General features: G+C 38.2%; 1 protein-coding gene across 3 annotated transcripts in view; it reads right to left on the bottom strand.

Annotated features, from left to right (window-relative positions):
- Gpc5 (glypican 5) overlaps window positions 1-12,097 on the bottom strand; it is a 1,351,527-nt gene that overhangs the window by 1,053,118 nt on the left and 286,312 nt on the right. The gene's annotated exons all lie outside the window — the stretch shown is intronic.

Genomic DNA, 12,097 nt, shown 5'->3' with positions numbered 1-12,097 from the left:
ATGGCCTGCTTGGCAGGACTGAAGACAGGCTAAGAAGACTTGTGCTCTTCTACTGGGCTTCTAGACTATTAAAACAGTGTACCCCAAGAAATTAGAATTGCCCCAGGAATCTCATGCTGATTAAAGAAAAAGATGAAGTTAATTTTTAAATCAGGGTCTCTCACTGAACAAGAAACTCACTCATTGGCCTAGCATAGCTGGTCAAGTCTCAGGGATTTGCCTGTCTCTGGCCCTGTACTGCTGGGGTTTCAAGTACTGGCCATCTGAGGCTTTCTGCATGCATTCTAGGAATCAAACTCAGCTCCTCACACACATGCCCAGCAGGCACTTGCTCCACTCAGTCATCTCCTCTGCTCATTGTGCGTACATATGGGGATACAGCAGTTGAGGTCAAATCTTGGATATTCCTTTCTTTTATTGGTAACATTTTAACAGTAATTCTCTTGACTTAGGAAATAAAAAGTTAACTGGATAATGTCCACTCTCTTGACTTAGGAAATAAAAAGTTAACTGGATAATGTCCACTCTTAACTTTCCCTTAGGCCATGTGCAAACCAACTATTTTCTGCTTTATTTTTCTTGTTTTCATTTTTTTATTATCTAATGTTCCTTATTACATATAAAAGTATACTTTTCCACATCAGGGCTTTATTTACTTATTAAAAATAGTTTATGCATGTGTATTTTCAAATAATCTCTTTCAGTCCAAATATTCCTGTCCCTCAACTCTGCTTTAAAGACAATGAGTAGATCTGTCATTAAGACCACTTAAATAAAACACACTACTTGAGGCTTTAACATTACCGCTATTTCTGTAACTGCTTGTCATTTTAGAAAGCAGTGACCTCAATTGTCATGTGTGACCCAGGCATTATTTTTTCCCAGTCTAATGGGTATCAGAATGAAAGGATTTGGTGAAGGAGGGAAGACACAGAGATGGATTCCTGGAGTGTAAGAAGTTTATGTGAAAACATATTAATGCCATGGACAAAGGGACAGAGGCGTAACAGCTTGTTGTGGGTTCTCAGCAGAGTTCAAGCCATAGCAAGAGGGAACAGTTCTCACGATAGACAGATGTGGAATCTGTTAACTTCCTGAGGAGAGTATTCACAGCACAAGCCTGTAGCCAGGCTCTCTGACTCCCAGGCAGGGAGGGAGTATGGAGCAGGATATAGAAACAATATTTCCTCTAATGTAAGATTCTGACACCACAGTTTGTTAGTGAGGGACTCACAAGGTCTCATTGCGGGGGGGGGGGGGTGCTGTTGCATTTGTGAAAGTCAGGGAGGAAGCTGCTGCACAGTACTGTAACCTGAACAGCAACTAGATTTTAACACTACACTCTTATATAGAGAACATTAGTAATCAGGGTTCAGTATGTGTAACCATTTTACTGAGCTATAACATCCCAAATATATTCAACCTGATGGAAATTAAAGTTGTCTATTCTTCTATGTTTTTTTAATTTGTATGAATTTACATCAGGTTTGGTTTTAATAGAAAACTATACATAAAGCCAAATAAGATGAAGGTTATAAATCCATTGAGTCTCTTCAATTTACAAGATCCCAAAGTTGTAATATTTGATTTATAACAAGATTCTTGGTAGTGGAAGGTAAAACCAATATAGCAAGAGAAGAGCCTTAGTTCTATTGATTTCAAAAATCATCAAAGAGGAGTCATATTTTTTAGAAAGCGGCTTGACATGTCTATTAACTCTACAAATGTGAGTCTAAACACGAAGAATTACCCTGGAACTTCCCTCAAAACTCTATTTGTTCCCCTTCCAAGAGAAACCAACCGCATGTGATTCTAAAGACACCAGGGAGTGCTGCTCTGATTTCTGTCTTAGAGATGGAAAGTTAATGAATAAATGCATTAATAAATAGGACTGTTTCTATTGATTGTTACAATCCTACTCTAGACACTTATTTTTACTATTTTAAAGACAGTTGGGAAAATTACAACTCTGTTATCTCCTATAGACAGGCAATGGAAAACAATACTGTTATAACACCCTTTCCACTTCCTGTTCTCCATTTTCTTGATGCATGGATGTGTCTTTAAGACATTTCAAAGGCAGTTGACAGATGTACAGTGTTTGAAATATTCTTTACCATGCCCAACAAAGTAGAACCTAGAGCTTGAAAATTTGAAGGACAACGATGCTTCAAATACAAATAATGTTTCTACATTAGAACAGAAAAAAGCATCATTTGCTGTCCTATTGACCTCCAATGGGGTGTGTAAACAATCCTGAAATGATATGTATTTGTAAAAGTCATCTGCTTCAGCATGGCGGGAACTTGAATAGTCACCTTTTCAAAAATATTTAGTGGGAAAATGGGAACTCCTGAAATTTCTTTTCAAAACTGTAGATGTTTGTTGACTTTCTGAGGTGAATAAATAGAAGAACTATTTGCCTCTTTGAGGTGGAAAGGAAAAAGAAATGAAGGGAAGAAGGGAGGAAGGGAGGCAAGAAGAAAAAAAAGGAAGAAGAGAAAAAAAGGAAGAACTTTCAGATATGTCAATTGGCAAGAATTTCACTCACAGTTTGGTTTCCTTGCAGGGGGATAGTTTGAGTCTCAAAAATGAGACAACCCAAGAGTCACATTATAAACACCATCAAAAGCCCCAGGTATATCTGAGAAGTCTATTACTTGGAAATAGATTTTCTGAGAAAGAGTTTGAAATCTGTCCAATGTAAAGGGCACACTTTCCATGATTTGAAGTATATTTTGTTATTCTTTCTGTAGTGTGAAATATGTGAAAATTTGTTTTCACTCATTTAATCCTAAATATGGCAAATTTATTATTACAGATGCCCCAGATTAACACAATGAACAATGCTTAGGAGATTGTCAATGGAACATGAAAAGTTTACAATATTTGTGATGTTCCCTGACATAAGCCTACAGCCATCTAAACAAGCAAACAATGAGAGTTCTAACTCAGCAGGGATTGCATCATAGTTTTCTACAACTTTCATTACTTGTCAACCAACACAGAAAAATGAAAATCTAGTAGATACTAAACCTTCATTACATAGCCACATCAAAGACCCGTTCTAATTTTAATATGGACTCACATCAACTCCTTGACACTGCTTCTCTCCTTCCAGGCCCAGAGGTGTTTAGTGTCAGTTCAGTTATCTGTGGCCTAGCATTAAATTAAGATGTCTTACGCAATAGCTGTGCGATTTCCCATGAGCATAGAGAAAATAAAAGACAGCTCTTTTTTTTACGGACAGCTTTCTTTGAATATTAGTTTCAGCTGGAGCAAATTGCTTTCCAACACAGCACAGCTCTTCCTGTGCTTGTTTAGGAGCCTTTTCTCTGGGAATGCTTTATCAGTTCTCTGTGGGATACATGATACCCAAAGGTTAAGAACCAGGAGCCTAAACGTTTGCCATATGTTTGCTCTGCCTTCTGGCATTAGGTGCTTCCTGTAGGCCGAAATTTTGACCCCCTGCAGTTCCTCATCTTCATTACTCATGGAGGTCTTGACTCTGGCCTGCTTGTACCTCTGTTCCCTCAGTGCACACTCTGGCCTCACCTCTGGCATCCTATTTAAAGCTCTGTTGTGGCCTGGCTTGCCCTGGAAGCACTTAAGTAGTACCACTGCTTGCTAAGTCCTGTTTTCAATTAAACAAAAATTTTCTCATTCAAAGAGCATGACCTTTATTTTCCTAAATTAAACTTTCAGGTAATAAATAATGACACCTTAAAAGGACTTACTTCCTTTTAGGAAACAGATTGTAAATTGCTTGCTTTATTATTATAAGAGATAGTAAATTCTTCTCATAGTTTCCTTTTTTGTGAGCTATGTATATATCCATCCATAGAGTATATTTTCAATATTATCTTCAGTCCAGTGTATCTCAAGATTGATTTACCACTTAAGAATCACATACAGTCACTGTGCTATATAGAATTATAAAGTTTAACTCCTTTTTATTTCATTGATAAGGCATTGTAATACTTTATTCAGTAATTATAAACTCACGTGTTTTAAGTAACTGACCCATTTAATATAAATATATTTTATTTGTCTTGGGAATAAACCTAATAAGATTTAGTGCTCTTATTGAATATAATTTCCTCTACATTTAATTAATTGGATGTGTGTGTGTGTGTGTGTGTGTGTGTGTGTGTGTGTGTGTGTGTGTGTGTTGGCTGGATATGATTTCCTTTAGTTATGAGTGATAATGGCATCCTCACTCAACATGATAGCCTTGCTTATTGGTCTGTATAAACACGCAATGTCAAGAGTCTGTTTTAGTTTCTATTTTTAATAAATATAACTTCTGATAACCCAAGTGATAAAGTCTCACCCAAATCATAATTTAATAAACACAATTTTAAAATGGAAATTCTGGGTAGCATGTTCCAATTAGGTTCTGATGAGAAATTTGTTAAAGAATTATTTTGTTTACAAGGATTAAATATACACCATGGACAAAAGGTCCTCCTGTTCCTACTTGGGCACCAAGTCCTCCATGACACTAAGCCTCTGAGTTTTGCTTAGCACCTAGGACATTCCCTTTCACCCAAACACACAGGGTGCATGTAGCCAATCCCTTCATTGCATGCTCTGCATTGAGAAACTTGGGTAATTGGAAAGCATGCTGGTGAACAGATGGGACCCTGGTGTTAAGGCTGTGTCTTAATTTATTGTCCTGGGGTTTTCCTAATTACCCACTTAATTGGCACAGCCACACCACTTTGAAATAATAATGTACAGCTAATTATCACCGACTTAAGCTTGCTAATAGCTTATTCTTACCAGATAACTTCAAGAAATCAAGCAGGGAGCAGGACGTGCCACAGGGAAAATCGCTCTGCCTAGGATGACTGAGACAACTATATGAGGACAGTGTCTCTTACAGCTGTGCTGATTTGGTTTCTGATCAAAATGAGAAAAGGGCCACAGTTTTCCAGCTGATTAAAGGAGTCGTAGCCTTCCTTCCCTTTCAAAGCTATGGAGAACTCTAACCATCATAGAGCAAATATTCGGTCTTCAGTTTGCTTGGTTTTTGTTTTTTTCTGTTTGTTTGTTTGTTTGTTTTTTGACTATAAAAAGAGAAAAGTAACAGACTGAATCCAAACAATTACATCTACAAAAATAAAATAAATCCCACCATATAGCTTAACTCTCTTCTTTGTACTTGCACACCCCATAAAGGACCTTAGCACAATTGCTATACAGAGACATGTTTAATAAGCAAATTGTTCTTTGTCAAATGTTAGAGCAAAGAAATCACAAACTTATAAGGAGAGGGTTTTGTTTGTTTGTTTTTTCTGCTATGGCTGCTAGGGTTTTTTTTTTTTTTTTGTCTTTTTTATGAATATAAAGGAGAAAGGACAGGAGAAAATTGATTAGGATTTAGACTACGAAGTATAGTTATTTAGAAGTTGATACTCCCTTAATTTATAATTTTTTTGGGGGGTGCTTTTTTATAAATTTAGACATCTCTAGACCAGATTCTCTAGATCCACATTCTGAGGCCAGAACTGGATATGGGCCGAGTAGGAGAACTAATGCTCCTCTGAGGAAAAGACTGAGAGAAACAGGGGGAGAAGGTGGAGGAGTTAGGGGTTAAATGGGGGTGTGTTCTTTAGGCGGAGGGCACAGTGACAGAACAGAACAGGAATCCCAGCAGAGGTTCATTTCCTTCTGCACACATGGTCAAAGCTCTTGCACCACCGTGGCCTGTCAGCAGCTGATGGGCATGCCAGCCTGACAAACAAGGAACACTCATGATGCTCTCCCACCCTTCTCTAGGTAGACGAGGTGAATGCTATCACAATAGCCACTGACAACCTTCCCATTCACTCCACTGTGCATCACTTCCTACAGTGAAAAGCTGAGCTCTGTGACCTGGTTGGTATGGTAGAAATGAGCTTGATGGTGTATGATTTCGGAGGCCAGCTTTGAAGGCCACAACCTTTCACAGTGTTGTTGAAACACTCAGAGCTCTATGGACAGGTCATACTGAGAAGAAACAGGTCCTGTGCCAACAGCCAAGCCAGTGAAGTGACAGCCGGACTCTAGTCCCACTTAGACCTTCATGCTGGGACTCCTGGAGACTTCTGCAAAGCAGTCTTGCTAGAGACCCTGAGCACAGACCCCATAGCTAATCAGCTTCCAAATTCTTAAACTATAGAAAAGTCCCATAATATGTTATTTTGTGTACTATATAACTATATCCCAGATGAAGTTGAAGTTACACAGACTCTTGTGTTCTGATCGTGCTATCAAATGTGTCCTTGGAGATTCTTAAGTGTTCCTATTCCTTATGTGTTTTATCTTGTGTTCTTTATCCTCATCCTTTTCACTATGTTTTTTAAATATCTATTACAACATCATATACTTGTAAAATAGCATTAAAACCCAAAATCACAACATATATATATATACATATATATATATATACATATATATGTGTGTGTGTGTGTGTGTAATTAGATGTATAGCTAATTAATTGTATTTGTGGTTTATGAATGGGGCAGCCCCCACTGAACAAAGCAGGATGAGAACCCTCAGGACACAGTGGCAGAACAGCTGGATTGGTAAACTGGCAACAAGGCATCTCACCAATGTGAATAAAAACGGTAATAATGTTAGAACAGATATGGTGGTTTGAATGGTCAATGTTCCCCACAGGCTCAGGGATTTGAAATTAGGTCCTAGAAGGCAACAACAAGTAAGAGCTGCTGCTGCAAATGTGAGGCAAAGGGTTCCAGGTCTATGCAGAACTGGCAGCTGAAGTGAGCGGGCATAATCGGTAGTGCTGGCTGTCGAGGCATAAAGGACATAAGAGCAGATGGATCATAGATTCTTCCTCCATTGTTTCAGACAGCCACGGAGGCCAGGCAGCATGTGGCAAGGCAGTCCTTAGCTGGAGGCCCTGAAAGGACACCATGTGAAAAGAAAGCCTGGTTTCAAGTGGAGTCTCCAAGATGTTGGAGTTGCCAGTGCCTTGAGACACCTGCCAAAGAGATGCACAGGGCATGAAACCAGTCAAAGGAAGGGATGCTACAGGAAGCAGAACTGCTAAGACAGAACCATCTAAGCCATGTAAAGCTGAGGTCCTAGAGAGTGGGCACCGGGTTAGGATCTGGTGCTTGCCCTGTTGGATTTTGTTCTCATACTTCCTCACTATGCCATCCACTTTGCAACAGCAATGTGTATTCTTTACCATTGTGTATAGGAAGTACATCATTTTCTTTTTGAATTTTACAAGGGCTCACACAAATAAAAGATTGCTTTGGGTATCAGAAGAGACTCTGGATTCTGGACTTTTGAAAAATGTTAATACTGATGAAGACTAAGGAGTTTTGAAGTTGGACTAAATACTTTTTGCATTATGAATGACCACAAGCCTGTGGGTGCCAAGGAGTGGAATGTGGTTGTTTGTGTGAGAAAAGTCCTTCATAGGCTCAGGTATTTGAGCACGTGGTCTCCAAATAGTGGTCATACTTGCAGAAGTTTAGGAGGTACAGCCCTTACTAGAGGAAGCACATCACTGGGGGTGGGGGTGGGGCGTCTCAGATCTCATAGCCTGGTACCACTTCCAGTCCATGAGTATGGTTGAGGCTCAGATATGAGGTCTCAGCTTCCTGCTCCTGCAACCATGACTGGTGTTTGTTGCTATACTGCTCAGCCATGATGGACTTTTATCCCTGTGGATCTGAAAGCCAAAATAAACTTTTATAGGTTGCTTTGGCCAAGATGATTCATGACAGCAGTAGAAACACAACTCATACAGTGGGTTTTTCTTTTGTTATGGTTAAAGCAGGGGGATTCCTTAATGCAAAGACTAAGTAAGGTAAACCAGATCTTCTGTTTTCAGGGAAAATTAGCCTGTTTGTTTCCACCTCCTTAACGTTTATGTGGCATTTCTTATGAGTGACTACAGTTGTCTTTTTCTTATCTGTTGAAACCTAGTACAGGAGCTCAGTCCAAAGAAATGGCCGCCATGGCTTTTGTTTTAAACTGTGAATGCTTTTATGTATGCATGTGCTTTTAATTCATAGAAACAGCACACCTCCCTTCCCTTAATTTTTCATGCTTCTCCTCTTTCATCACAATATTTTTTTTTCCTAAATGGAAACGTGCTCATTGTTTCTGTTATATAATGCTTCCAAGTGTTACATATCATGTTTCCATTTCTCTTTATTATGGACATGCTGTTTCCCTCTCTTAGGGACCATAAATAATCAGGAATGTCTCCTGTAGATGAACAAGAGTTTCTTATGGAGACCATCTAAAAGGTTAGATAATAGTTCAGAGTCCAGGTGGAGATGAACAGATGTAGAAGCTTTCATGACCATGCTGTTCTAGTGTACAGTATTATCACAAAATGGAAAGCCTAATCCTATCACTAGATGGTCAGAAATTAAGTTGAGAAAAGTCACCACATATATAGCAATAAATCAGCAACATATTTGAAGTAACTCCAATCACAACCCAACCACAAGAGTATAAACCTATTTTATTTGGAAAAGTGCACTGTAGAATTTCTGTTAAGTAAGGATACTAAAGTGACTTACAAATTTTTGAAAAATCCCTCAAAGAAAAATTATCATAGTAATAAATAAGGGAAAACATGACTCAGAGTGACCTCTGACTCACAATCATAGGCCCAGCCAACTACACAGTGGTTACTTATGTGAAAAATCTGAATGAATGTTAAGTAAGCAAACAAAATCAGTAAGAAAAGCACATTAGTTCAAGAGCACATGGGAAAACTGACTTAGAATTTCAGTGTTTAATATAGGGAATCTCCCCTTAAATATGATATAATCCCTCTGTATTAAATATAAAGAAACTGCAGGTGTTAAAAAAACATGGATTATGGATTTTGAAATTAGTGCAGTAATTTTTAAGAAAAACAATAATGGACTTGACAATCAAAGTGAAGAATTTCCTTTTTGAAAAGATAATTTCATACCTGAAATTTCACCATTCAGGAAGTAGAGGCAGGAGGACCACAGCTTCAAGAAGAATTTCAGGTAATTGTCAGCTACCTACAAAGTTTGAGGCCAGGATTGGCTACACAAAAACCTTCCATGGCTTTTACCCCAAGACAATTCACCTGTCATTTATCATTTAATGTTATTAATGATTAATGTTAGAAAATATTTGCAAAGCCTAAAACTGATAAGTAATACATAGAATACATAAAGGAACTCCTACAGATGGGTACATTAATTTACAAATGGATCCTTTGGTAGATAGCCTAGTTAACAGAAAGGGAATTTCAAGAGAACAAAAGTATTATAGAAAGTAAAATAGAATTTGAAGTTTTAAGCTAGGCAAGGTGGTGTATGCCTCTAATCCCAGCATTCAGGAGGGAGACACAGGAGTATCTGTGTCGGAGGCCAACCTGGTCTATAGAACTAGGTGCAGGACAGCCAGGGCTACACCGAAAAAAACACAGTCTCAAAAAACAAATGAAGTTTTGAAATTAGAATTTATATCTTTAGGATGAGAAAACACAGCAGATTATCCATAAAGATTGGAAAATAAAAAATATGAAGGAAACAAAAGTATTTGGAAATTAAAAACATAAGAAGAAAGGACTTAGTGTCAAGATGTGTTTTGTGGAAGCAGTACTTCACCCTCTGGAAGGGAGGCGTCATAACAAACTCCAGAGGGCGAGGCAGCACAGGGGAGACAGTACTCCAATGCCCGCTGTGGCTGCACAGGCTCGCTTGTTCCAACTGAAATCTACAATGTTTTGGAGAATAAGCAGTTAATGAGCAAAAAAAATTCAGAACTAGTTTATGAATGGGACTTCACAATACACAGGTAATAAGCAGAAATAGATTACTATGGCAATTAAGCCCTACTCAGACATAGGGAAAAGAATGAAATATTTAAGCAAACTCAAGGACAGACCTTCTGGTTGTTCACAATGAGTAGTGTGAGGCTGGGCTGTGATGCATCTATCTTAACTGATATAATTACGGATATATAATTTATATATAATATCCATAATTAATATATATGTAACTTATTTAATTTGAATGGTGGATGGCAGGTTAGAAACACAGGACAATGAATTGCTAGATTCATAACAAGAAGATCTATTCAATAGCTGTTCTATATCCTTTCACCTGAGTCTGCTTAGTTTCATTAGCAAATAAAACATATTGAGGATTTCATTGTCCTAAGGTTTGTGCTAGGTTATATGGGTGCTAAAATACATTTAACCTTTAATGCTTAAGATTTTAGCTGGATTTTACTCTGACTCTCTGAAGGTAACATACACTAATTTTTAAAACACAAGAGAGTGATTGTTATTCATTGTCACAAAGGTTTTGGGAAAAAAAATAATACACAGAATACCAGTTCATGTTAGCTACTAGCAAATAATCAACAGCAGACTAAAAATGGATCTCAGATCTGTAGTCTGTCTGAAAGGAATGAATCAATTAAGTGTGCTGTGACCAAAAGAAAAGAAACTGGATGGTGAAGAATGAAAATAGACCCATATCTATCACCCTGCACAAAACTCAAGTCCAAGTGGATCAAAAACTTCAACATAAACACTGAACTTAATAGAAGAGAAAGTAGGAGATAGCCTTGAAAACATTGGCACAGGAGATAACTTTCTGAACAGAACACAGATAACATAGGCACTAAGATCTACAATTAATAAGTGGGACCTCATAAAACTGAAAAGCTTCTGTAAGGCAAAGCAAAAGACATTGTAAATAGAACAAAACAGTAGCCTACAAAATGGGAAAATAATTTTTACCAACTCCACATCAGAGGGCTAATATCCAAAATATGTAAAGAACTAAAGAAACTAGACATCAACAAACCATAGTTCAATTAAAAAATGGGGTACAGATCTAAACAAATAATTCTCCCTGTCCTGCCTGTGAGACGTGCTGGGTAATGGTGGCACAGAACTTGTGTGTGTACCCAACCAATGACTAGTCCAACTTAAAGCCCAAGCTATGAGAGGGAGCCCAATTCTGAACTGCATGATGGCCAGGAATACAACCAGAGGATGCATGGATTGTCAGGAATCAGAGGAAGGTCATCCCAGAGACCTTGGATAGAACCAAATAGAACTTGGAAAAAAAGAAAAAATGGGGGGGGGGGTCAATGAAATTCCTAGTGATAGTCTGTTATACTCAGAGATTGGTGCCTAGCACAATTGTCATCAGAAAGGTGTAATCCAGCAAAGGACGGGAGCAAATGCAAGATCCATATAGCCAAACACTAGGTGGAGCCAGGGGAACCCCCACAGAAGGTTGAAAAGATTATAGGGTCAAGGAGAACCCACCCCACTGAATCAATTAAGTAGGGTCCATAGGAGCTCGTAGAGACTGAATCAACAATCAGGGAGCCTCCATGGTCAGTGCTATGTCCTCTGCATATATGTTATGGTTGTGTAACTTGATCTTGTGGGTCTCCTAACAGTGGGAGTGGGGATGGGGGTATCTCTGACTCTTTTGCCTGGTCTTGGGTCCTTTTCCTCCTACTGGGTTGTTTATCCATGATATTAGGGTTTGTGCCTAATCTTATTATAACTTGTTATGCCATGTTTGGTTGATATCCCTGGAATGCCTTTTTTTAATTTAAGGAAGGACATGGAGAAGTGGATCTGGGGGAGAGGAGGTATCTAGGGGGGACTATGAAAAGCAGAGGGAGGAGAAACTGATCAGGATGTGATGTATGAGAGAAGAATAAATGAAGAAAGAAAGGAAGGAAGGAAGGAAGGAAGGAAAAAAGGAAGGAAGGAAGGAAAAAACAAATGAGGGAACAAACAGATAGTATTGTATTGAGAAAGCCACAGAAAACATTTTTACTATATATTATCTAAAAGATATTATAAGTAACTATTTGAACTAATGAATACATAACATTCTGAACTGAGATTCAATTTAGAAGGCTATGACAGAGAAGCCACTATTTTCTAGGAGGTACACAGTCAACTAAATATTAAAAGGTTTTCCTCTAATTTGAGTAGTTTGTCATGTTACACACCCATTATCAAGGAAAGGGACACCAGAGAGGGTTTTAATTTACCTAGTGAAATAGTAACAGACACAGTAAGTTACAAGCTGCTAAATGC

Source organism: Peromyscus maniculatus, chromosome 9 (genome assembly GCF_049852395.1).
Source record: "Peromyscus maniculatus bairdii isolate BWxNUB_F1_BW_parent chromosome 9, HU_Pman_BW_mat_3.1, whole genome shotgun sequence".
NCBI lineage: Eukaryota > Metazoa > Chordata > Mammalia > Rodentia > Cricetidae > Peromyscus > Peromyscus maniculatus.
The sequence above is the reverse complement of the archived record's forward strand: the minus strand, read 5'-3'. Positions and strand labels throughout refer to the sequence as shown.